The sequence below is a fragment of the Tursiops truncatus genome, chromosome 15 (assembly GCF_011762595.2).
Source record: "Tursiops truncatus isolate mTurTru1 chromosome 15, mTurTru1.mat.Y, whole genome shotgun sequence".
NCBI classification, from domain to species: domain Eukaryota; kingdom Metazoa; phylum Chordata; class Mammalia; order Artiodactyla; family Delphinidae; genus Tursiops; species Tursiops truncatus.
The window spans coordinates 69,904,433-69,932,406 of NC_047048.1; the positions used below are offsets into that span (position 1 = coordinate 69,904,433).

At 41.3% G+C, this 27,974-nt stretch overlaps 1 long non-coding RNA gene and 1 other non-coding gene across 2 annotated transcripts in view; one reads left to right on the forward strand and one right to left on the reverse strand.

The window, feature by feature from the left end:
* Window positions 1-473: 473 nt before the first annotated feature.
* The window catches only part of LOC141276543 (uncharacterized), a 44,990-nt gene continuing 17,489 nt past the window's right edge, over window positions 474-27,974 (reverse strand). The window contains exons 2-3 of the long non-coding RNA XR_012326345.1: window positions 6,042-6,233; window positions 474-3,424 (exon numbers count right to left, since the gene is read on the reverse strand). This is a non-coding gene — a long non-coding RNA (uncharacterized lncRNA). The remainder of the gene's footprint in view (window positions 3,425-6,041; window positions 6,234-27,974) is intronic.
* On the forward strand, window positions 14,026-14,147 carry LOC117308371 (small nucleolar RNA SNORA26). The gene has a single exon (XR_004522354.1). It is a non-coding gene; the product is annotated as a small nucleolar RNA SNORA26 (small nucleolar RNA).

A 27,974-nucleotide genomic window follows, 5' to 3' on the forward strand; every position in this document is an offset into this window, starting at 1 on the left:
ATAGAGAAGTTGGAAGAGAGCAAGAGAGATGATGACAGCTTGAACTATAGTAGGGGAGACGGAGAAAACTTGGGAATTTTTTTGAAGATTGAGTCAATAGGATGGATGGATGCTTCTGGAACTCAGTGAAAAGGGTATAACCTAGAGATATAAACCTGGGAGTCATCAGCATACAGGTGGTATTTAAAGCAGTAGTCAAGAGAGCAAGTGTAGATAGAGTACAGGACCTAGGTGAACTCATCAGAGCCCTCGTTCTGAACCTAAACTGGATAAATCTTGTTGGGGGTCCCAGCATATGTTAGGTACAGAGATGCTGCCTCTAACCAAAAAAGCCCACCTGGTGTGTAAACCAGAACACCGAACAAGGCATGTAATTTTCAGGTAGACCAGATGCCACGATCATTATCATCATCCATTCATTCATTTATTCAATATCTCACACAGATGGTATTATTACCCCTGTTATACGAAAGGAGAAAGTGAGCTTTAGGAACTTTGTCCACAACAGTGGCGGGATTCTATCCCATACATCTAGTGCTGCATTGACAGTACAAGGTTGCTCACTGCCACACTGTTCGTAACAGCAAAAAACTGGACACAGCATCAATTGACATCATTAAGGGAGTGTTCACACAATTACAGGTCTGAGTGATACAGACTGAGACATTTAAGATCTATTCCAAAATTCAGTGATAGATGCGGTAGCGGGAACACTGCACATGGAGTCCACCACCGTGACTCAAGCCCAGCTCCACAACTGATAGGTGTGTGATCTGTAGCACATCACATCACCTCCCTGAGCCTCCGCTTCCTCATCTGTTCAGTGGGGGACAAGACTCCCTCTCCTAGTAACCCCACAGGTTGGCAGTGACAACCACACAGAAACAGATGTGAAAGCTTTTCATTTCAATAGAGGGCTATGCAAACAGGAGTGACGGCTGCTGCTTCTAGAACTCCAAACAGGCCTGGCTCCACTCAGGTGATTCCTAGAACTCTGGGAGGCCCAGTCCTGCTAGCAGTGGGACAGGGTCAGATTTCGAGATCCCCATGCCTCTCTAGCTTTGCACACACAGAGAGTATCACCCTTTGACTCCAGCTACAAGGGCCTCCCTGCCTTGAGTCTCTACTTTGAAGGGTCTTTCTCTGGCCTTCCAATGGCCAATGCTGCTGCCCACAGGGCAAGGAATCTGGAGGTCCAAGAGGATGTGCCCACCTGTAACCCCTCCCCATTCCTAGACCACGCTGCAGTTCCCCAAGTCCCCAGAATTCCCTGCCTACATGTCCTGGGCCGGCTTCCAGGACCTGCATAAATTCTTCTTTGGGCCTTTCCTCCCAAGAGTGGACTGTCCCCACTGTGTGCTTCCCTAGCCTCAAAGGGCCAAAAGGAGGTCATCCGCATGGGGATAAAGGAGGTGGAAAGGAATGGGAAATGCAGAGTACGGTGACCATATGCGTGTAGGGAGACCCCTCGTGGTGCAAGGCAAAGCTGGGGATGGAAGCGAAGAGGATGGGCCCCAGACCAGAGCTTCCAATTGTACGCTTGCCCCAGGCCTCTCAAACATTGGGGTTGCACATAAACGTCATAACACTGATCATATCCCTCCCCTTCCCTGGGAAGGCTGGTGATAAAACACAGGGAGCAAAAACAATCACTGCTGGGGCCTAATTATGGCAAGCAGCCTGTTAGTGCTGTATATAGACTCTGCTTTGGGGGAAATGTGCTGATTTATGCAGTTCCCAACATTTAAAGGTGGAGACCAGACTGTGGCTGAATCAGATGAGATCGTTCTTTGGGACAAATTACACCCCTGAGCTGCTCAGCAAAAATGTGTAAGAGATTGCCTGTCCTTCCTTCCCCTGACATGCAACTAGCTTCACCTTGGGTTCTCTGGTCATTCCTTTGAACCAAAGGCTCAAGTTGGCCACATGGGTATTGAAGCAGAAGCCAGTAATTACAAAGCACCTGCTCTGTGCAAAGCTCTGGGGAAACTGAGGCATCTCAAACCAAGGCCTCCAGGAGCTCACAGCTCAGTGAGCTCAAACAGATCCTCTTGGCATGAAGGCTGTCTAGCTGTGGAAGATTAAAAAAGCACAATCCCCTCCACACCCCATATGTGCACCTTCTTGCTGTTACTTTGAGTCCCCTTCCACTCTGACTCAGCTCTGTCAGGTGACTCGTTTTGGCCAACAGGACTTTAGCAAACAGGATATAAGCAAAGATTTGAAAAGCTCTTGAGAAGTGGGGCTTGTCCCCTTTGTCGGCTTTTGGAATCCACCACGTGAAGAAATCTGGGCTACCCTCCTGGAGGATGAGGGCCACACAGAGCTATGCAGAGAGAGACCACCTGTCCATCATCTCAGACATCCCAGTGAGGCCATGATAAGCCAGCCAGCCCCAGTCAACCCACTGGCACACTGCAGACTCATGAGTGAGCCCAGGCTGGTCCAGAAGAACCACCCAACTGAGCCCAGCCCAAACTGCCAAACTACAGAATTGTGAATTAAATAAATGGCTATGATTTTAAGCCCTCCACAGCAAAGGAGAGGACTGAGGCAGACCTACAAAGATGAGTAGGATTTACCAAGTAGACAAACCAGGAAGGGTAAACCAGGCAGAGGGAACAGCATAAGCAAAGGCATAGAGGACTCTTCAGAGAATTATAGTCACCCAATACGACTAGATCACAGGACCTCTGGGAAAGACGAGGCTGGTGAGTTAGGCAGAGGCCTTGCCACGGGGGACCTCAGTGCTGAATATGGAAGTTTGGACTTTATCCAGAAAGCAGTGGGAAGCCACTGGAGGAATCTGAGCAGGAGGGGGCCAAGGTGAGCTGTGTATTTTCAAGGACACTTCGGCAGCAGTGAGGGGAATCAGGTGCCCACCCTCCACCTCCAGCAAGGGGCCAGCGCCACCAGTCTCTAAGGGATGTCAGGCAGCAGCCCTTCCTCCCTCCTCCCCTCACCTCGACCTCAGACAGGAGGTGCTGCCGGGAACCCCAGACAAATGCACTTCAAATGAGCCAAGAGAAGTCAATTTCCAACCCCAGTTTCCATGTCTAAGACAACAGCAGTGCTGTCTCAAGGGCAGTGACAGGCATGTTGGATTCTCAGAGTCAGTGACAAGGGAGACAAGTGTGGACAGTGAGAAGGCAGCTTTGAAAAATCAGCCTTTTTCAGAGTTGGAGAGGACCTCAAGGGCCAGCTGCCCCAGCCCCCTCTGAAGTAGGTCTCTACCGCATACCCTTTCTTACATAGCTCCAGTGACGGGGTGCTCAGTACTTGCTCCGCCCAAAGTTCTTCATCACAGACTTATTATTGATCCATGCCTCCTGCTTCTGTCCACAGCAGCCTTCAGAGGTGACAGGATGCCTACTGAAACCCCTGATTTGTCTCTTCTCCAGACTGAACATAATTCTGGAGTGATCTGCACAGAATGAAAAGGGCAGCACTTACTTCACTCCGAAAACCAAATGTCTATCGGTGTAGCCTAAATAACCTTTCATGGCAGTTACATCAGTACCACCCCATGTCACCTTCAGGACCCCTCTCTCGATAAGGTGGTATTTTGTACGTCCTTCTATTATAGCTGAACTGCAATTCTTTTCCTACATGACAAAATGATTGAAAAACGAGCCCTAGAGCAAATGAATCTTTGTCCCTTCACCACGCCAGCCCAAGGTCTGGGATAGAGTAGCAGCTCATAAAACATCTGCTGAATGAATAAGCCTGTTTCCTAAAGAGTAAGGGCTATGGGATGGGACGTACTAAGCAAAACAGCCTAGTACCAAACATATGGGCTCAGGAAGAAGAGTGCTTGGGTTCAAGGCCTTGTGTTCACTAGCCCCGCCCTTGTAGGCCCACAGTTCCCAAACTATGGGCCAAGACACCCCTAGGCACTGTGGCAAACCCACAGGGGTACCACGGGTTATCTTAAATGTTCAAGAGGAACACAGTGATATCTGTCGTACATCTACAAACTACAGCTCACGGTAGTCACAGTTTCAACATTAATTTGTGCTACATTCCTTCTGATGACACCAGATCCTTGCAAAGCTGGGTTTTCAGTGGTTACAGTAATAAAAAAACAAATACCATGTGAAAACCAAAGTGGAACAAAAAATGAAGATGGCAACGTCGCACCTGAGTCTGAGTTCTGAGAAGATGTGCAGAGCCCAACAGGCACACACAGCCCATCACTATGTCATTCTGCTTATTTAAGATGGAATAAAATTTTTTTCAATGTGTGTGAACTATTTTTTCCAATAATTACTAAGCTGTTAGGACATAAATATTTATAAGTAGCTGTTTGGACCTAACTACTTAATAAACAGAACTACTAGGTATTTCTTTTGGCCTTTGGATACCATGAAAAAAATACTGAGATACTAAGGATTGTGGGAAACTATGGGAATCTGTTTTAGGCATTTTACATCACTTCTCTGGACCTTAGTTTCTCTAAATATAAACTGGGGGATGACAATAATAGAACATAAGGTTGTTGATAGGATTGATTAAGTGAGGATATATATGCAATATTCAGGATGATACCTGGTACATAATAACTGCTGTATACATGTTACTATGACATAGAGAAACCGAATCAGTAACTGACAAGATTATAGGGGAAGTGTCTAAAACACAGCAGAGAACCATTTTCTAACATTCTCTTCTTGTATTAATAATGTGACTGCCATATACCAAGTGCTCTGACATTCATTACAAAGAGCACTGGACTGGGAGTCTTAATCAGGTGTGCAAACACCACCAGGGACCAGACCCCAGATGGGAGACTGACTCCTGTACAATAAATAGTACAAACCTGAGGAAGTAGGTGATTAATACTGCACAATTGATATGCTAATTAAAACCATCTTTATCAGCTTGTTGCTGCAAATTCCCCCAGGCTCTGGAGGCCACAATCTGAAAGAATGAGTTTCTCGACTCAGTCTGAGCCTACGAAACCACGTGCTTCAAACTGATTCAGACCTTTCACTAAATTAGACCATCTCAGAATGTGTTGGAATAGTGAGGTTTTGCCAGCTGTATAATCAGTTCCTTATTCAATTCCTTAAATAGAGATTTGTTGATAAACCAACCTACTGTTTTTAAAATGAAGTTTTTGGAGAAAAAATAATAAAGCTTTCCTTTAAAAAAGATTTCAGTCTTCATTAGATCAAATTTCCTTTGCCTTTTTGCCTCTAGGTTTCCTAGGCACTCTGAATTTTTTTTTTAATGCTGAGTTATTCCTTTATTAGATAATCATTGAAATTGACCTCATTCTCACAGAGGGGTGATTATGGGCACAGAAAATGCATTCACTCCTTTTACAAGGCTGGTGGCTGACAGAAATGATTCTGCTGGTAGCTTCAGTGGAAATGTTGCGTTTTATAAAACGAGTACTGAGATTATTATAAAGCTGGTTTTGGCATGTTTTCCTAAATTAAAAAATAATGAAAATGGAAAAAATGGTTTCTCTCAGATGAAGGGCTCTACAAGTAGAAATAAGACTCCAGGGTCTAAACTCCTCTAGCCTCTTCCCTCCCCAACTAATGAAAGAAGAGTGTCACTCCCTGACCTCACCCTCCAGTCCCCGGGGCCACCCGTCTGTCTCTGAGCCTGGAGCACAAAGCAGACCTACCCGTGGTTCCCAGATCCTCCCTGTGGGCACAGGGCATTGAAACATTGTGATAGCAGAATGTTTAGACTTGACTCAACAAAACAAACAATTACCTTTTGGCTTTTGAAAAATCACTTTACCCCATCCTTGAGACTGACCCCATGACCTCACAGAAACCTCTGGTACAAGGGAAGTCCTCTCACAGTTTCCTACAAAGCTGCTAGAGCCAGATGGCCAAGGTTCAAATCTTGGCTCTGCCACTTAACTAGCTGTGTAACCTTGAGCAAATGATTTAATCTTTCTGTGCTTTGCTTTTCTCATCTGCCCAGTGGAAGTAACAACAACTGAGACATAATATCTGTAAAGTTCTTGGAAGAGGCGCTGGCACACAGTATTTGACGAAAGCCAGCTGCCGAGGTTTTACCTTGTGTCTGGCCAGCAGCCGATCCTTCTTCCCTCCTGCCCATCCTGCACGTCTGCACCTGAGGATGGTCTCTTTCCCTGGTGAACTTGCTGCTCACTTTCTAACCTCTGTCACTCCGGCCTTCTGCTCCAGACAAACATGTTAGGCCTTTACATCTGCTCCATAACCTTCTGATTGGTCCCAGTCTGTCTGCTGCAGGAAAGAGAGTGGGGCGTGAGAGGATGGTCACATTCCACGAGTTCCTGGGATGGCCACCAAGTGTGGGTTCTTAGCTTCACGCAGGGAAGAATTCAAGAGCAAGCCATAGTAAAGTGAAAGAACGTTTATTCAGGGAGATACACACTCCATAGACAGAGTGTGGGCCATCTCAGAAGGCGAGAGGCCCCGAAATATGGGGTGGCTAGTTTTTATAGGCTGGGTAATGTCATAGGCTAATGAGTGGGGCGATTATTCCAAGTATTTTGGGGAAGGGGTGGAGATTTCTAGGAATTGGGTCACTGCCCACTTTTTGGCCTTTTATGGTCAGCCTCCGAACTTATTAACGAATTACATCGGCAAGTAATGTATTTCCAAATAAGGTAACTTCAGCATACCTTAGAACAGGGGTCCTCAACCCCCGGGCCATGGACTGGTACCGGTCCATTGCCTGTTAGGAACCGGGCCGCACAGCAGGAGGTGAGCGGCAGGCAAGAGAGCGAAGCTTCATCTGTATTTACAGCCGCTCCCCATCACTCACATTACCACCTGAGCTCCACCTCCTGTGAGCATTATGGTGAGTTGTATAATTATTTCATTATATATTACAATGTAATAATAATAGAAATAAAGTGCACAATAAATGTAATGTGCTTGAATCATCCCGAAACCATCCCCCACACCCTGGTCTGTGGAAAAATTGTCTTCCACGAAACCGGTCCCTAGTGCCAAAAAGACTGGGGACTGCTGCCTTAAAACTGCAGCATATCTTTTGGGGTGACATAATTCAACCCACAACACATGTTTAAATGAGACTATGGTGAACACATTGAGGTAAAGTAGATAAAATGAGTAACTGCATATGTGGTTTACTTCGGGGGCTCACATTATATTTCTCTTGGACAGCATTGCTTTGGCAGTGTTCACTGTAGTTACTACTGATCAGGCTTCTTTACAACTCTGAAAGCATAGACGCTAACCCTAAAAAGCAAGTGACCAATGAATTTTTATCCTGTAGAGAAGTAAATGGAAAGATGATAACCCAAATCTTACAGATTTCTTTTACACGTACTCTAGCAATCTTATTCCAACATTCTTTCTTTCAAGTGACTATAAATATTTCTGCCTCATACTTTTTTGAACTCTCCTTACCATCTTGCTGGTTCCCTCATTTCAAGGAGTTAATTAAATCTTTGACACATGCTCGCTTTATGGAAAGTTAAGTTTTCAACATTTTGGAAATTATACTTTGACATGGGGATTCTGAAGATAATGGAGTCTGAAAGGACTTCTTTTTCTTCCCATCCTCACTCCAGGCTATTGCCTTTCCTGAGTAAGAGCTGGTTCCTAAGGAAATCACCGCTGTGAGACTCCTTCCTTCCTGGACAGTTAACTAGTGAGCAGTGCAGGGGTAAAAGTGAAAAGTGGCCACACCAGGGAAAAACTGGGCTTTCAGGATCTATAGACTCGGCATGAGTTGCTGAGCCTTCCTGACCTTTAAAGTGCCAGGAAGTTTCTGGCATGGTCTGAGCTGCCCACCCTCAAGTCTGGAAGAGTCCAGAGAGACCAGGGAACGGAGAAGCCTCCTTTGGATGCGCTGGCAGGGGGCCAACAGCCTCCCATGGATTACAGGTCTTCAGGGCCAGAGACCCTTTTCCTCTGCCCATCTTTAGACACATCTCAGCCAGATCTAAACCCTAAGGAGCAGACAGCAAAAGATAACAGCCCAACCAAAGGACCTCTGAGGAGGATGAGGTAGAACAATCAGACCACATGGCCACTGCACAGAACTGCAGCTGGAAGAGACCAATTAACACCTGAATTTTTAAAATGATAGCAGGCTATAAGAAGAGACAAAAACCCATCACAAAAAGATGTGAAACTTAAAAACAAGAACTTTGAGCTTAAAAAAAAAACAACCCATAGATGAATTAAAGGAAAGGATGTCATTTTTGAGCCCTGAATCAGAAACCTGGAAGATCACATATAAGAAAAATCTTAAAGCTTAGAGAAAAAAGACAACAAGACAAAAGTCATGAAGGAAAAAAAGATAAAAGATTTAGAGGAAAGATCCAGGAATCCTAACATGCAAAGACACGAGTGCCAGATGGAGACAAAACAAGAGTAGGAAATGAAGCAAAAATTAAGCTCAGACCAGAAGAAAACTTCCCTGCACTGAGAAAAGGTCTGGATAGCCTGTACAATCCATGGAGACAAAAGGACTGCTGGCTAAGTAATTATTCACATGATAGGGTAGAAGAAAGATACTCAAGGATATGCAAGAACTCACCATCATCGTGGTGAGCCAGCAGACAGAGGACAATGTGTGTGAGCCACAAATTAGCTGCTGTTTCACCTCTGCCTTCAAAATCTCCCAAAAGAATCTCTCTTGAGGCCCACACTCACAAGAAATATATACATAAGAGAATTTGCAAAATTACTCAGCCTAGCCAAGTTCACATATTTCAAAGCCACTACAACCAGCTAAGGCTGAAAGAAATTAACAGATACCGTTAGCCCCATCCTCACCGAGTGGCTTCTGGTCAATAAGCAAGCACGTGGTATGAGGGCTTAGCTATTTCTGCCCAATGAGGGACTCCCTTCATGGGCAACTGTTGCCTCAGAGCTCCCTTGTCAGGCTGGCAGAGACAGTATTAGGTGTACATCATGATGTGATGGCTCTCCTGCCCAAGCCTGCATCCTGCCATTTCCTTTCACAGGGGTTACTACACCATAAATCTGTCTGAGCAACTGCATCTCAGAAATTCCAACCCACACAAAATAATGTTAAAGCAGCTATTATAACTATGCTCAAGGCCTCAAAAGAAAACATGCTTCAAAAAAATGAACAGGGAATTTCAACAGATGAATAGAAACTACAGCAAAGAACCTAATGAACATTCTAGAACTAAAAATGACAATACCTGGCTTTTTTTTTTCAAAAGTTCACTGGATGAGTCTAACAAGAGTTTGAAGGTGACAGAAGAGTAGATGTGCTGGAAGGTAGGTAGAAGTTATCCGATCTGAAGAACAGAAAGAAAAAGACAAAAAAAAAAAAAAATTAACAGGACCTCAGGGGTCTGGGGAGCAATACTAAAAGGTTTAACGTATGTATAAACGAAGTCTCAGAAGGCAAGGAGAGAAGGGGACCAAAAAAAATTTTTTTTTCAGAAATAATGGCCAAAATTTTCCCATTTCGGTGACAGTTATAAATTTACAGAGTCAAGCTCAACAAACGCCAAGCAGGAAAAACTACAAAGAAAACCATGCATGGATACATCACACCAAACTGCTGAAAGTCAGAGACAAAATATCACGAAAGCAGCCAGAGAAAAATGACAAGTGGCAGGGAGCAGTGATGTGAATGACTTCTGACTTTGCATCAGACATAATGGAGGAGAAAAGACAATAGAATAGCGTCTAGAGTGATGGAGGAAAAACTGTCAACCCAGAATTCTAAATCCACTAAAATATACTTCAAAAATGAATGTATTGCTACCTAAGAAATTACTGCAAACTTGGTGGCTTTAAAACAACACGTTTATTATCTCACATTGGGTCAGAAATCAGAGGATGACTCAACAGGGTCCTCTATAAGGCTACCCTCAGGGTGTCAGCCGGGGCTCAGTCCTCATCTGGAAGCTTGACTAACAACAATGAATCCTTTTCCAAACTCACTTAGGTTGGTGGCAAAATTCATTTCTTAAAGTCTGTAAGATGAGGCCATCCTCAACTAGATGCTGCCTACAATTTCTTGCCCTGGCAGCTTGCTTGCTCAGAGCCAGAAAATGAATGAGAACCTCTAAGTCAGCTAGCAAGGCAGAGTCTTTTACAATGTAACATAATCATGGGAGTGGCAACCCATCACCTTTGCCATATTCTATCAGGTTAGAAGCAAGTCACAGGTCCCGCCCACACTCAAGGGGAAGGGGGGGGCGCGGTCCATAAAGTCATGAACACCAGAAGGTGGGGATCACTGGGAGTCACCTCAGGCTCTGTCCACCACAATGAATGGGAAATAAAAAACATTTTCAAATGAATAAAAACTAAGATAATTCATTGCCCGCAGACCTGCACTACAAGGAATACTAAATGAAGTTCATCAAGTGAAGTGAAATGACATAGATGGAAACTCATAACTTCAAGAAGGAATGACAATCCCTGGAGATATTAAATATGTAGGTAAATATAAAACATTATATTCATCTTAATTTCTAAGAAGAATGCATCTGACCATTTAAAGTAAAAATTATACCATTGTATGGTAGGTTCATAATGTAATATGTATGATAAATATAGCATAAAGGTTGGGGTGGCAGTAAATTATTAAATTTTGTGTGAAATGGTAAAAATATTAAATCTAAGTAAAATGTGGCCAAAATTCAGAATGAATAATCACTAAGCAACCGCTTTAAAAAATGCAAAAATGTATAGCTAAATAGTCGATTAATAAATTAAAATGGAGTTCTTAAAATTATTTATTTAACCCAAAAGAAGAAAGAAAAAGTGGAACAGAGAAACAATACATATATATATATATATATATGACAGACAAATAATAAAATTGTAAACCTCTATCAAATCATATCCATAATTATAGTAACTGCAAAAGACTAAACACTCCAATTACTGGGCATATACTCTGAGAAAACCATAATTCAAAAAGAGTCATGTACCACAATGTTCATTGCAGCACTATTTTCAATAGCCAGGACATGGAAGCAACCTAAGAGTCCATCGACAGATGAATGGATAAAGAAGATGTGGCACATATATACAATGGAATATTACTCAGCCATAAAAAGAAATGAGGGACTTCCGTGGTGGCGCAGTGGTTAAGAATCCGCCTGCCAATGCAGGGGACATGGGTTCGAGCCCTGGTCCGGGAAGATCCCACATGCCGTCGAACAACTAAGCCCATGCACCACAACTACTAAACCTGCGCTCTAGAGCCCGCAAGCCACAACGACTGAAGCCTACGTGCCACAACTACTGAAGCCCAAGTGCCTAGAGCCTAAGCCACTGCAATGAGAAGCCGACACACCACAGGAAAGAGTATGCCTTCTCACCACAACCAGAGAAAGCCCGTGCACAGCAATGAAGACCCGACGCAGCCAAAAATAAATAAAATAAGTAAATTTATTTAAAAGAAAAATAAATGAAATTGAGTTATTTGTAGCAAGGTGGGTGGACCTACAGTCTGTCATACAGAGTGAAGTAAGTCAGAAAGAGAAAACACAAATACCGTGTGCTAACACATATATATGGAATCTAAAAAAAAAAATTGTTCTCATGAACCTAAGGGCAGGACAGGAATAAAGACGCAGATGTAGAGAATGGACTTGAGGACACAGGGAGGGGGGAGGGTAAACTGGGATGAAGTGAGAGAGTAGCACTGACATATATACACTACCAAATGTAAAATAGATAGCTAGTGGGAAGCAGCTGCATCCCACAGGGAGATCAGCTCGGTGCTTTGTGACCACCTAGAGGGGTGGGATAGGGAGGGTGGGAGGGAGACTCAAGAGGGAAGGGATATGGGGATATATGTATACATATAGCTGATTCACTTCGTTATACACCAGAAACTAACACAACAATGTAAAGCAATTATACTCCAATAAAGATGTTTAAAAAAAAAATTAACCACTGAAATTGCTTAAAATAGTGGAAAGTAGAAATGTGTTAGAAATTAGTATACATTAATTAATGTATGATTAATACATTAGTAATTGTTTAACGGTAATGTTTATGGTCCTAAATAATAAAAAAAATTGGGGGAAAAAAGTTAACAGATAATGTCAGAATGGATTAAAAAACAAATACAGAACAGGCTATATTCTGACTACAAAGCACACTTTAAATATAATAATACAGATAGATGAAAAGAAATGGATGAGAAAAGATGTATCATACAGCATAAAATCGGGGCATAAAAAGGCTGGAATGGGGGCTATGTTATTTCAAATGAAGGAGACTTCAAGACAAAGAGTATTATAAGAGTTAAAAGGGACATTTCATGATGGTAAAATGGTCCATTTTCATCAGGACATAAAAATTTATAATTACATCTAATGATAAAGCTTCAAAATGCATGAAACAAAAATTGACAAAATCTAACACTCCTCTCAGAAACTGACAGAACAACTAGACTTTTTAAATCACTACAAATTCAAAAGACTTGAACAATGCCATAAACCACGTGGATCAGATTGAAATTTATAGAACACTATACCCCAAAATAGCAGAATACACATTTTTCTTTTCAAATGCTCATAGTACAATTCACCAAGATGGACCATATCCTGGGCCATAAAACAAGTCTCAATAAAATTAAATTGAAGTAATACAGAGTGCATTTTCTGTCCATGATGGAATTGAATTTTAAATCGTTAGCATTTAGACATATAGAAAAAAAAACAAATATTTGAATATTAAGCAACAAACATAATCCTTGTCAATGAAGAAATGAAGTCAATGAAGAAATGAAGTCAATGAAGAAATCATAAGGGAAAATATTAAACATTTTTATATGCATAATAAAAGTACAATACATCAAAATTTGTGGGATGCAGCTAAAGCGATGCTTGGTGGGAACTTCATAATCTAAATATTTATACTAGAAAATCAAATACATGCAAAAGAAATTACCTAAGTTTCCACCTCAAGAAACTAGAAAAATAAGAGCAAAGCAAACCCAAAGGAGGTAGAAATCAGGATTTTTTTTAAGAACAGAAATTATCAAAATAGAAAATAAAGAAAATTAACAAAGCCAGAAGCTGGGTCTATGAAAAGATCAATAAAATTAATAAACCCCTAGCCTGACTGACCAAGAAGAGATAAAACACAAATTACCAATATCAGGAATGAAACAGGAGACAGCCTTACAAATCCTACAGATATTTAAAGAATAATAATAAAATATCATAAATGACTTTATACTAAAAATTTTTTATACTAAAAAAAATTTTTTATTCTAAAAAAAATTTTTTATACTAAAAAAAAACTTTATATTAAAAATTATTTAGACAACCTAGATCAAACAAATGCCTTGAAAAATGCCTTGAAAAATACAACTTACCAAAATTGATATAAAATAAAATAGAAGATGTAACTAGCCACATATCTAACAAGAAATTGAATCAATAATTAAAAACCTTCCTACACATCCACACAGAAAATCCTTCCCACAAAGAAAACTTCATGTGGCTTCACCAGTGAATTTTATTAAAAAGGAATTAACTTCCATCTTACAAAAACTCAGAAAATGGAAAAGAACGCTTCCCAACTCATTTTACTAGACCAACGTAATGCTGATAACAAACCTGACAAAGAAATCCTTTTAATGTCGGACCCATATCCTTCATGAACATAGATGCAAAAATTCTTCTTTTGTTTTTTAAATTTATTTATTTTATTTATTTTTGGCTGCATTGGGTCTTCATTGCTGCACGCGGGCTTTCTGTATTTGCCGCAAGCGGGGTCTACTCTTCGTTACAGTGCGTGGTCTTCTCATGGTGGTAGCTTCTCTTGTTCCGGAGCACGGACTCTAGGTGCACGGGCTTCAGTAGTTGTGGCACGCAGGCTCAGTAGGTGTGGTGCACAGGCTTAGCTGCTCTGCGGCATGTGGGATCTTCCCGAATCAGGACTCTAACCCATTTCCCCTGCATTGGCAGGCGGATTCTTAACCACTGAGCCACCAGGGAAGCCCCTAGATGCAAAAATTCTTAACAAAATATTAGCAAATAGAATCCAATAACATATAAAAAACAAAATGTCGCCCTTTCTTGTGCCCTTTTAAGGTTGACGCAGTGCCTTAAGAGGCTAACACAGAAGGGTAAAGAAAGTCTCCATAAAACCCAGAGAAGAGATTGTAGAACTCCTCTTTGGATCCTGTCTGGAGTCACAGCTGTAAAAAAAAAAAAAAAAAAAAAACAAAATGCATCACAACCATATTGGGTGTATCCTGGGAATCTCAGCTTGGTTCAACATATGCAATGCCAATCAATGTAATTAACCGTATTAACAGACTAAAAAGAAAAACAAAACACTTATTTAAATAGATTCAGGAAAACCATTTGAAAAAAATTAATCAACAGCCATTCATTTGGAAAAAATCTTCTAGCAAACCACAATTAAAAGGAAATTTCAACTAATTAATGGCATCTTTAAAAACCCTGTTAAGGGCTTCCCTGGTGGCGCAGTGGTTGAGAGTCCGCCTGCAGATGCAGGGGACACGGGTTCGTGCCCCGGTCCGGGAGGATCCCAGATGCCACGGAGTGGCTGGGCCCGTGAGCCATGGCCGCTGAGCCTGGGCATCTGGAGCCTGTGCTCAGCAACAGGAAAGGCCATGACAGTGGGAGCCCCGCGTACCGCAAAAAAAAAAAAAAAACAAAAAAAAAACCTGTTAACATTATACTTAATAGTTAAATACTGAATAAATATTCCCCCTAAGATTTGGGATAAAGCAAGGATATCCACTTTCACCACTTCTATTCCACACTATACCAGAGGTCCTAGCCAGTGAAGTAAGGCAAGGAAAAGAAATAAAAGGTGTACAAACTGGAGAGAGAAGTTAAAACTGTCTTTGTTCACAGGTGAGTGATTGCTTACATAGAAAACCTTAAGAAATCAACAAAACATCTAGAACTAATAAATAAACTAGCAAACTCGTAGATACAAGGACAATAAACAAAAATCAATTGTATTTTTATATTCTAGCAATGAAAAAATGGAAAGTGAAATAAGAAAAACAATTTCACTTACTCTGTTGTCAAAAAACATTACTCAGAAATAAATTTAACAAAAGACCTTACCTCTACACGAAAAACTTCTACATCAAAGTTCCATTAAAATTACATTAAAAACTACAAATACTGGACTTCCCTGGCGGTCCAGTGGTTAGGACTCCGTGCTTCCACTGCAGGGGATGCAGGTTTGATCCCTGGTCAGGGAACTAATATCCCACATGTCGTGCAGTAGGGCCCCCCCCCCAAAAAAACCTACATATACTGAGATAAATCAAAGACGACCTAAACAAATGTAGAGATATACCAAATATATCAATTGGAATACTCAATGTTTTTAAGATGTCAATTATCTACACATTTCATGCAATCCCAAAAATAATCCGATCAGTCCACTTCGTAGAATTTGACAAACTCATTCTAAAATTTATATAGAAATGCAAAGGACCTAGCAATATCCAAAGCAATCCTGAAAAAGGACAAATTGATGGGAATTCTCTGGCGGTCCAATGGTTAGGACTCAACACTTTCACTGCCATGGGCCTGGGTTCAATCCCTGGTCAGGGAACTAAAATCCCACACACCGGACCGTGCAGCCATAAAAAAGGACAAACTGGGAGAAGACTAACACAACTTGACTTAAAGACTTACTATAAAGCGACAGTAATCAAGGCATTGGAGCAATGGCATAAGGACAGACAAATAGCTCAATGGAACAGAGTAGAGAGCTCAGGAATATATCCTCGTTTATAGGGTCATCTGATTTTTGATGAAAACAACAAAACAATCCAATAAAGAAAGGAAATTGTTTTTAACATATTGCTCTAGGACAACTGGATATCCAATATGGAGAAATAGTGGCCCTCAACCCTCACCTCCTCACACCTTGTACAAAAGTTAAATCAAGGTGACTCAGGGACCTAAACATAAAAGCTAAAACTATAAAACTTCTAGAAGAAAATGTAGACCATCTTCTCAACTAGAGACTAGACTTCTTTGGCAGCTTTCTTAGGGAGGACTTAGAAAGCAATAATCATTAAAAAATCATAAAGAGGGGCTTCCCTGGTGCTGCAGTGGTTGAGAATCCGCCTGCAAATGCAGGGGACACGGGTTCGAGCCCTGGTCTGGAAAGATCCCACATGCCGCGGAGCAACTGGGCCCGTGAGCCACAACTACAGAGCTTATGCATCTGGAGCCGTGCTCCTCAACGAGAGGCCGCGACAGTGAGAGGCCCGCGCACCACGATGAAGAGTAGCCCCCGCTTGCCGCAACTAGAGAAAGCCCTCGCGCAGAAACAAAGACCCAATACAGCCAAAAATAAATAAATAAATTCAAAAAAATCATAAAGAATAACCATGAAACAAACATTTATAAATTAGACTTATTCAAATTTAAAACGTCCACTCATCAAAAGACACCTTTAAGAAAATGAATACAGCAGAGGGCAGACAGCAAAAGCAAGAACTGCAATCCTGCAGCCTGTGGAACAAAAACCACATTCACAGAAAGATAGACAAGATGAAAAGGCAGAGGACTATGTACCAGATGAACGAACAAGATAAAACCCCAGAAAAATAACTAAATGAAGTGGAGATAGGCAACCTTCCAGAGAAGGAATTCAGAATAATGAGAGTAAAGATAATCCAGGACCTCGGAAAAACAATGGAGGCAAAGATCGAGAAGATGCAAGAAATGTTTAAAAAAGACCTAGAAGAACAAACAAACAGAGATGAACAATACAATAACTGAAATGAAAACTACACTAGAAGGAATCAATAGCAGAATAACTGAGGCAGAAGAACGGATAAGTGACGTGGAAGATAAAATAGTGTAAATAACTACTGCAGAGCAGAATAAAGAAAAAAGAATGAAAAGAACTGAGGACAGTCTCAGAGACCTCTGGGACAACATTAAACGCACCAACATTCGAATTATAGGGGTTCCAAAATAAGAAGAAAAAAAGAAAGGGACTGAGGAAATATTTGAAGAGATTATGGTCAAAAACTTCCCTAACATGGGAAAGGAAATAGCCACCCAAGTCCAGGAAATGCAGCAAGTCCCATACAGGATAAACCAAAGGAGAAACACGCCAAGACACATAGTCATCAAATTGGCAAAAATTAAAGACAAAGAAAAATTATTGAGAGCAGCAAGGGAAAAATGACAAATAACATACAAGGGAACTCCCATAAGGTTAACAGCTGATTTCTCAGCAGAAACTCCACAAGCCAGAAGGTAGTGGCATGATATACTTAAAGTGATGAAAGGGAAGAACCTACAACCAAGATTACTCTACCCAGCAAGGATCTCATTCAGATTTGATGGAAGAAATCAAAAGCTTTACAGACAAGCAAAAGCTAAGAGAATTCAGCACCACCAAACCAGCTCTACAACAAATGCTAAAGGAACTTCTCTAAGTGGCAAACACAAGAGAAGAAAAGGACCTACAAAAACAAACCCAAAACAAATAAGAAAATGGTCATATGAACATACATATCGATAATTACCTTAAACATGAATGGAGTAAATGCTCCAACCAAAAGACACAGGCTTGCTAAATGGATACAAAAACAAGACCCATATATATGCTGTCTACAAGAGACCCACTTCAGACCTAGGGACACATTCAGACTGAAAGTGGGGGATGGAAAAAGTCCATGCAAATGGAAATCAAAAGAAAGCTGGAGGAGCAATACTCATATAAGATAAAATAGACTTTAAAGTAAAGAATGTTACAAGAGACAAGGAAGGACACTACATAATGATCAAGGGATCCATCCAAGAAGAAGATATAACAATTATAAATATATATGCACCCAACATAGGAGCACCTCAATGCATAAGGCAACTGCTAACAGCTATAAAAGAGGAAATCGACAGTAACACAATAATAATGGGGGACTTTAACACCTCACTTACACCAACGGATAGATCATCCAAAATGAAAATAAAAAAGGAAACAGAAGCTTTAAATGACACAATAGACCAGATAGATTTAATTGATATTTATAGAACATTCCATCCAAAAACAGCAGATTACGCATTCTTCTCAAGTGTGCACAGAACATTCGCCAGGATAGATCACATATTGGGTCACAAATTAAGCTTCAGTAAATTTAAGAAAATTGAAATCATATCAAGCATCTTTTCTGACCACGACGCTATGAGATTAGAAATGAATTACAGGGAAAAAACCATAAAAAACACAAACACATGGAGGCTAAACAATACTTTACTAAATAACCAAGAGATCACTGAAGAAAACATAGAGGAAATCAAAAAATACCTAGAGACAAATAACACTGAAAACAGGACAATCCAAAAGTTATGGGATACAGCAAACGCAGTTCTAAGAGGGAAGTTGATAGCTATACAAGCCTACCTCAAGAAACAAGAAAAATCTCAAATAAACAATCTAAACTTACACCTAAAGGAACTAGAGAAAGAAGAACAAACAAAACCCAAAGTTGGCAGAAGGAAAGAAATCATAAAGATCAGAGCAGAAATAAATGAAAGAGAAACAAAGAAAACAATAGCAAGATCAATAAAACTAAAAGCTGCTTCTTTGAGAAGATAAACAAAATTGATAAACCATTAGCCAGACTCATCAAGAAAAGGAGGGAGAGGACTCAAATCAATAAAATTAGAAATGAAAACGGAGAAGTTACAACAGACACCGCAGAAATACAAAGCATCCTAAGAGACTACTACAAGCAACTCTATGCCGATAAAATGGACAACCTGGAAGAAATGGACAAATTCTTAGAAAGGTATAACCTTCCAAGACTGAACCAGGAAGAAATAGAAAATATGAACAGACCAATCACAAGTAATGAAATTGAAACTGTGATTAAAAATCTTTCAACAAACAAAAGTCCAGGACTAGATGGCTTCACAGGTGAATTCTATCAAACATTTAGAGAAGAGCTAACACCCATCCTTCTCAAACTGTTCCAAAAAATTGCAGAGGAAGGAACACTCCCAAACTCATTGTATGAGGCCACCAACACCCCGATACCAAAACCAGACAAAGATACTACAAAAATAGAAAATTACAACCAATATCACTGATGAATATAGATGCAAAACTCCTCAACAAAATACTAGCAAACAGAATCCAACAACACATTAAAAGGATCATACACCATAATCAAGTGGGATTTATCCCAGGGATGCAAGGATTCTTCAACATACGCAAATCAATCAATGTGATACACCATATTAACAAATTGAAGAATAAAAACCATATGATCATCTCAATAGATGCAGAAAAAGCTTTTGACAAAATTCAGCACCCTTTTATGAAAAAAACTCTCCAGAAAGTGGGCATAAAGGGAACCTACCTCAACATAATAAAGGCCATATATGACAAACCCACAGCAAACATCATTCTCAATGGTGAAAAACTGAAACCATCTCATCTAAGATCAGGAACAAGACAAGGATGTCCACCCTCGCCACTATTATTCAACATAGTTTTGGAAGTCCTAGCCACAGCAATCAGAGAAGAAAAAGAAATAAAAGGAATACAAATTGGAAAAGAAGAAGAAAAACTGTCACTGTTTGCAGATGACATGATACAATACATAGAGAAGATGCCACCAGAAAACTACTAGAGCTGATCAATGAATTTGGTAAAGTTGCAGGATACAAAATTAATGCACAGAGATCTCTTGCATTCCTACACACTAATGATGAAAAATATGAAAGAAATTAAGCAAACACTCCCATTTACCACTGCAACAAAAAGAATAAAATACCTAGGAATAAACCTACCGAGGAAGACAAAAGACCTGTATGCAGAAAACTATAAGACACTGATGAAAGAAATTAAAGAGGATACCAACAGATGGAGAGATATACCATGTTCTTGGATTGGAAGAATCAATATTGTGAAAATGACTATACTACCCAAAGTAATCTACAGATTCAATGCAATCCCTATCAAATTACCAGTGGCATTTTTTACAGAACTAGAACAAAAAAATCTTAAAATTTGTATGGAGACACAAAAGACCCCAAATAGCCAAAGCAGTCTTGAGGGAAAAAAACGGAGCAGGAGGAATCAGACTCCCTGACTTCAGACTATACTACAAAGCTACAGTAATCAAGACAATATGGTACTGGCACTAAAACAAAATCATAGGTCAATGGAACAAGATAGAAAGCCCAGAGATAAACCCATGCACCTATGGTCAACTAATCTATGACAAAGGAGGCAAAGATATACAATGGAGAAAAGACAGTCTCTTCAATAAGTGGTGCTGGGAAAACTGGACAGCTACATGTCAAAGAAGGAAATTAGAACACTCCCTAACACCATACACAAAAATAAACTCAAAATGGATTAGAGGCCTAAATGTAAGACCAGACACTATAAAACGCTTAGAGGAAAACATAGGAAGAACACTCTTTGACATAAATCACAGCAAGATCTTTTTTGATCCACCTCCTAGAGAAATGGAAATAAAAACAAAAATAAACAAATGGGACCTAATGAAACTTAAAAGCTTTTGCATAGCAAAGGAAACCATAAACAAGACGAAAAGACAACCCTCAGAACGGGAGAAAATATTTGCGAATATTTTCTCCATTTATTTATTTCTCCATTTATCCATTTATCCATTGCGAATCAATGGATAAAGGATTAATCTCCAAAATATATAAACAGCTCATGCAGCTCAATATTAAAAAAACAAACAACCCAATCCAAAAACGGGCAGAAGACCTAAACAGACATTTCTCCAAAGAAGACATACAGATGGCCAACAAGCACATGAAAAGCTGCTCAGCATCACTATTTATTAGAGAAATGCAAATCAAAACTACAATGAGGTATCACCTCACACCAGTTAGAATAGGCATCATCAGAAAATCTACAAACAACAAATGCTGGAGAGGGTGTGGAGAAAAGGGAACCCTCTTGCACTGTTGGTGGGAATGTAAATTGATACAGCCACTATGGAGAACAGTAAGGAGGTTCCTTAGAAAACTAAAAATAGAATTACCATATGATCCAGCAATCACACTACTGGGCATATACCCAGAAAAAAACATAATTCAAAAAGACACATGCACCCCAATGTTCATTGCAGCACTATTTACAATAGCCAGGTCATGGAAGCAACCTAAATGCCCATCAACAGACGAATCGATAAAGAAGATGTGGTACATATATACCATGGAATATTACCCAACCATAAAAATGAATGAAATTGGGTCATGTGTAGAGACATGGATGGATCTAGAGACTGTCATACAGAGTGAAGTAAGTCAGATAGTGAAAAACAAATATCGTATATTAACGCATATATGTGGAACCTAGAAAAATGGTACAGATGAACCAGTCTGCAGGGCAGAAATTGAGAGACAGTTGTAGAGAACAAACGTATGGACACCAAGCAGGGAAAGCGGTGGGGGGTGGGGGTGGGGTGTGATGGATTGGGAGATTGGGATTGACATGTATACACTGATGTGTATAAAATTGATGACTGATAAGAACCTGCTGTATAAAAAAGTAATAAAATAAAATTTTAAAAAAAGAAAATGAATACACAATTCTTAGACTAGAAAAAATGCACAGAACATGTATTTCTGACAAATAGCCAGTATTCAGCGTAATTTTTTTAAAAGTCTCCTAAAACCAATAATACTAAATTTAAAAGCCCATTAGCAAGCACTTTACAAGAGAAAATATATGAGTGGCCCATATGCACATGAAAACACGTTCAGTATCTTCAGTCATCAGGAAAAGCAAATTAAAATCACAATGAGATACCTCTACATATTTACCAAAATGAATATATTTAAAGACTAACACCAGGGCTTCCCTGGTGGCGCAGTGGTTGAGGGTCCACCCGCCGAGGCAGGGGACGCGGGTTCGTGCCCCGGTCCGGGAGGATCCCACATGCCGCGGAGCGGCTGGGCCCGTGGGCCATGGCCGCTGGGCCTGCGCATCCGGAGCCTGTGCTCCGCAGCGGGAGAGGCCACAACAGTGAGAGGCCCGCGTACCGCAAAAAAAAAAAAAAAAAAAGACTGACAGCACTGATTGTTGTTAAGAACGTGGTGTGATCACAGCTCACATCTTGTTGAGGGGAGTGGAAAATGGTACATTTGGGGAAAAGATCCATCAGTGTCTCATAAAACTAAACGTATACCTACCGCATGACCAGTCATCTCACTCTTAGCTATTTACCCAGGAGAAAGAAAGCATATGTCTACAAAAAGAGATGTACACAAATGTTCATAGCAGCTTAATTCATAATAATCAGAAGTTGAAAACAGCTCAGAAGAATGGATAAACATACTGTGATGTAGTCATATAATAGGATACTACTGAGCAATGAAAAGGTACAAACAATATAAATATATCTCAAAAATATTATGAAAAGTGAAAGAAGTCTTACTAAAAAGTACTTATACTATATTTCACTTACATGAAGTTGTAGAACAGAAAAAATTAATATGTCATGAAGAAATCAGAGCAGTGGTCATTTCTGGGGGCGTGGGGTGGGAGTGATTGGGAAGGGACATGAGAATAGTTTCTGGGGTTGATGGTAATGTTCTATAACTTGGTTGGCATTTGGGATATAGAACAGCATGCATTTGTCAGCGCTTGTTGAAAGGTACACTTGAGATTCGAACAACTCATTGTATATAAATTATATCTGAAAAAATCTGTAAACAAATATTGAACTAAAATTAATAATATGATGCTAAAGTGTTTAGAAGTGAAGAGTACTGAAGTTTACAACCTTGAAATGCACCAAAAATAAGATGGGTTGATAAAGGAAAAGGCAAAGGAGTAGCTGGTACATGGGCAAATATAGCAAAAGGTTCATTGTAAATATAGGTGATGGGTGTATTGATGTTAATTGCATAATTCTTTCAATTTATCTATATATTTAAAATTTTCTAGAATAAAATTTTAGTGAAAAAAAAATAGCCTCTTCAGTATTTTCAGTAATTTCACTCCTGGGAATCTATCCCATGGCAATGAAAGTACTAGTCTATAAGAAGGGATGTATAAGATGTTTATTGAAATATTGCTCTTAGTGAACAAGAACTGGAAGTAAAACGAATATCCATCAGTAAGGAGTTCATTTGAATAAACTGTGGCATGACCGTGCCATTGTCTAGTACATGGCCATTAAAAAGATGAATCAGGGCTTCCCTGGTGGTGCAGTGGCTGAGAGTCCGCCTGCTGATGCAGGGGACGCGGGTTCGTGCCCGGGTCCGGGAGGATCCTGCATGCCACGGAGCGGCTGGGCCCGTGAGCCGTGGCCGCTGAGCCTGCACATCCGGGGCCTGTGCTCCGCGGCGGGAGAGGCCACAGCGGTGAGAGGCCCGCGTACCGCAAAAAAAAAAAAAAAAAAGATGAATCAGAGCTCCTCCAGATAGTTTAAAGGAATTTCACTGAGGTATTGTTAAGGGAGAAAAGCAAGTGTGAATATGATCCTATAGAGGAGATATGGGGATTTATTTTTATGTATACCTGATTCACTTTGTTATACAGCAGAAACTAACACACCATTGTAAAGCAATTATACTCCAATAAAGATGTTAAAAAAAAAATCTCACACACACACACACACACACACACACACACACACACACACACACACCCTGTATGGGATTATATATGTAAAGAGAAAAATATGGAAGAACATATTTTAAATTGTTAACACAGCTTATAGGGAGAGGCTAAGATAAGGGGTTGAGTACTGATGCAGGGTTAAGCGGGGAAATCTATGATAAAAACAGCATGTGTGTCATCCCATTTAAGTTAAAGTGTCCACATGTATGCTGTGCGTGGTACCTGAAGAGATGCATAGAACTAAAATGTTGCAAATGGTCAGTCACGCCAGGGTGGTAGGATTCCTAGGTGACTCTTATTTCCTTCTCTTTGTCAGAAGGAATGGAGGGGGAGAGGGAAGGAAGGAGTCATCCACAGTGTTTCTACATCCTCACCTCCGATTCACCCCGCAACCCCGCTCCAACCCCATTCTGGCTCAGTCCTTATCTTATTTGGCCTCTCTCCAGTACTTCACTTCGTCGATCCTGCCTCCGTGAAATACTCTTTTCCATCAACTTCCACAACACCTTGGTCCCCACCCCTGCCTCTCTGCCATCACTTCTCCTGTCAGCTTTGTGAAATCATCTTCCTCTCCCCATCCTTCCCACTATTTCCCTCTGGATTTTGTCCTCAGACCTTTCCTTTTCTCAATTTAATTACCATCTAGCTGCTAATATCTCCCAAGCTTCTCTCTTGTGCTCCAACCAGACATCTCTATCTGGAAGTCCCACCGGTTCATCAGACTCAGCCTGGCCAAAACAAACCTCATCATCTTTCCCCCCAAACCTACTGCTTCTCCTCCTGCAAGTCCAGCCTAAGGAAACTGCAGACATCACCACCCACCCAGTTGCTCAAGCCATCAGCTTGAGTATCATCACTCACTCGCTCTCACCCTCGCAGCCAATCAATCACCCAGTGCTATCAATTCTACCTCCTGGGTCTCTATCAAATCTATCAAATCTCTATCAAAGCAAAACACTAACAAGCCTCTTGTCGGCTCCTCCACTACCACTACGGTTCAGGCACCGTACCTCTCTTCTAAAATGACTGAAGCAGGGACTGCCCTGGTGGTACAGTGGTTAAGAATCCACCTGCCAATTCAGGGGACAAGGGTTCAAGCCCTGGTCCGGGAAGATCCCACATGCTGTGGAACAACGAAGCCGGTGCACCACCACTACTGAGCCTGAGCTCTAGAGCCCACAAGCCACAACTACTGAGCCTGCGTGCTGCAACTACTGGAGCCCATGCTCCGCAACAAGAGAAGCCACCGCAGTGAGAAGCCCGCGCACCACAATGAAGAGCAGCCCCCGCTCACCACAACTAGAGGAAGCCCACGTGCAGCAACGAAGACCCAACACAGCCAAAAATAAATAAAAATGTTTTTAAAAAGAATGTTATTTTTAAAAAATAATAATAATTTTATAAATAAATAAAATGAAGCAGCCTGAAACTCGTCTTTCTGTCCACTGCCTCTCACTCATTCCCCACAGAAACCAGGGAGATCTTTCTAAACCACAAATCTGACCACATCACTTCCTTGAGGCTTTCCCAATGCTCTTAAAACCAAAATCAAACTCTTAATCATGACCTGTTGGTTTAAGGATATGCTCAGCCTCCCCCAGCACACATCGCCTCCAGCCCCTTGCTTCTGTCTTCATCCCACACCTAAGGAGGAAGAATATTGCTGTGGGCCAGGGTGAAGGTCTAGGGCGCTAAGCTAGTCTATGGCACAGACTGAAGAACTGGACACTTCGCAGAGGTGAGCATGTGTTTCCTGCCTGAGAAAACTACCTGCCAGGTGGCTAAAGATGTAAGAGGGTGGAGCCTGCTTCTTCTAGAGCGACAGCCTGCCCTCTCTCCCTTATCCCTCTGACACTGTCAAGAGGTTGAGCAATGCGCCGGTTGGAGGCTACTGATCACAGGGAAGAACAGCTGGAGTGGGGCTGAAGCCACTTTTCTCTGGCTTTAAGGAAAAGGTTCCGCTCTGGCCTTCTCCTGAGTTTCCTCCATTTTAACTCCTGACACCTGAATATTGGAGCTTGGGACCAAGCCCAGAGGGCTCCTTTGCTAGTGACCGTCCTCCACACATACACAGCACAGTGCTGGGTACAATAATTGTTTAATTAAATCTCATTCGTGGAGTGTACAATACACCTTTCCCCTCAGCTCTGTGGGTGAGGAATATCACCTGCCACATCAGTAAACAAAGGATGTTGCGACCATCAAGCCAGCAGCCAGGGCAGCGGCCCCTGATGGTGCGCCCTGAGGGGACTCAGGATGGAGGAAAGCAGGATTCTGGCCCTAGTTAAGGTGCATATCAAAGGAATGATTTCAATGAGCGAAGACTCTTGCATCTTCCCATACACAGAAAAAGCACTAAATTCATTAACTTGAGCTGTCTGGTTTTCTTTAATGAACAGTAATCTTTAGATGTTCCAGCTACCTGTTTTTTGTTGCAAAACTCCTATATATCCTGGCTCCTCCCTTGCCTCTTCAGTCCCTCAGAGCTATCTGAGAGGCTGTTTTCCAGGCTTAAGTCCTCAGTTTTGCCTCCCAAATAAAACATAATTCTCAACTTTTAGGTTGCGCTTTTTTTTTTCAGCAGACAGCTCCAAACTCCCAAGCCAAAAGATAAGCCTGAACAGGCTGGAAAAAACTGAGGAAACTATGAGGCTGCAGGCTGGTCAGAGGGGCCTCTTGCCCTTAGAGGTACCCCATAAAGTGGCCGCACACTGCCTTGGGGGTCCACCTATGCTTTTAGAGCTGGCCTCATCTGTCACTTACTGTGTAACCTTGGCCTCATACCCTGAGCCTGGCAGAGGGGTGGGGGAGATTACAGGGCTTGTGTGTGTCCGCTTTCCGGAAAAGTCCCAACTTGAATGCTCCTAAAGAACACTAGCCCAGGGCTTCCCGGGTGGCTCAGTGGTTAAGAATCTGCCTGCCAAGGCAAGGGACACGGGTCCATGCCCTGGTCCGGGAAGATCCCACATGCAGTGGAGCAACTAAGCCCATGTGTCACAACTACTGAGCCTGCACTCTAGAGCCTGCAAGCCACAACTACAGAGCCTGCGTGCTGCAACTACTGAAGCCTGTGCGCCTAGAGCCCATGCTCCACAACAAGAGAAGCCACCGCAATGAGAAGCCCGTGCACTGCAACGAAGAGTAGCCCCAGCTCGCCGCAACTAGAGAAAGCCTGCGTGCAGCAACGTAGACCCAACACAGCCAAAAAATAAATAAAATAAAGAAATACCAAAAAAATTTAAAAAAAAAAAGAACACTAGTCCATTCTTTTTTAGAAAGCTTCAACATTTACATATAAATTGCTACCTAGTGGCTCTGCCCTCCTTTATCTTAGCTCCAGGTTCTAATGAGCTGGAAAAATGGTCCTGTGCCAAGGAATAATGAAGCTCCCAGGCTGAAAAAGGAAGACAGTGTAGTTCTTCCCTCACTGTGCCGCGGGAAGGCAAGGGGGGGGGGGGGGAAGCACGACGCCCCCTCCCCACTGGGACAGGCGCCCTACTGTCCCAAAGGAAGGGAAAAAAATTTTGTAACAGTTTGAAACACGGTGGAAAATCAAGCACGAATGTGAAATCCACTACACAATTTGTGAAAAGCGAGTAATAATTCTATTTGTTCTGCCCGATGTACACATCGCAAATTTTTTATCCAGACAGGAACTAAAAATAAAGATGAACCAGGAGCGCCATCTGGGTTGAGAGGTGTCACTACCTCTGCTGCTCAACAGAGGTTCTTAAATGGGGCAGATAGAATTTGGGGGCGGGGGGGTGGGGGTCTGTGGCTGAAAAAAAACTACCTCTTTATTTTCTCCCACTTCTAACTGCAATTTAGTACTTCCTTCTTTTTATTATCATTATTATAAACTATTTCCCTTTTCTTTTGATATAACAATTAGGACATTACAATAATTATAATTATTTGTATAGTAGGTAATATAATCTATAAATTTTTATTTCAGGGTAATATAAGGTGGTTACAAAAAATTTTAAAAAGGGAACATCAGATATGATGGGATTGAGATGTGCTGTTACAGGTATTAATATGTGTTTTTAACATTGCAAATGATCTTCCCCTAATACGTCCCTCATTGTTCTCTGTCTATGGTGTCTTCCAATGAACTGAGCCTTGATTTTTGATGTGGTCAAATGTAATTTTTCCCCATCATATTTTGTGGTTGTTCCATCTTTTTTAAGAAATCCTCCTGAAATCCAACAATAAATGGATCTTCTGTTATGTTATTTTCTTCTAATAACAGCTTTGCCTTTCATCAGGGGCTCATTTTTTGTAGTACTTCCTTCTACTATAAATGCGGGCAACAAATCAGTACCTGTGACTTTGTCACCAACAGAAATCATCGATATTTTCATATCCTATTACAGTTGTTGCTGGTATCTCAAA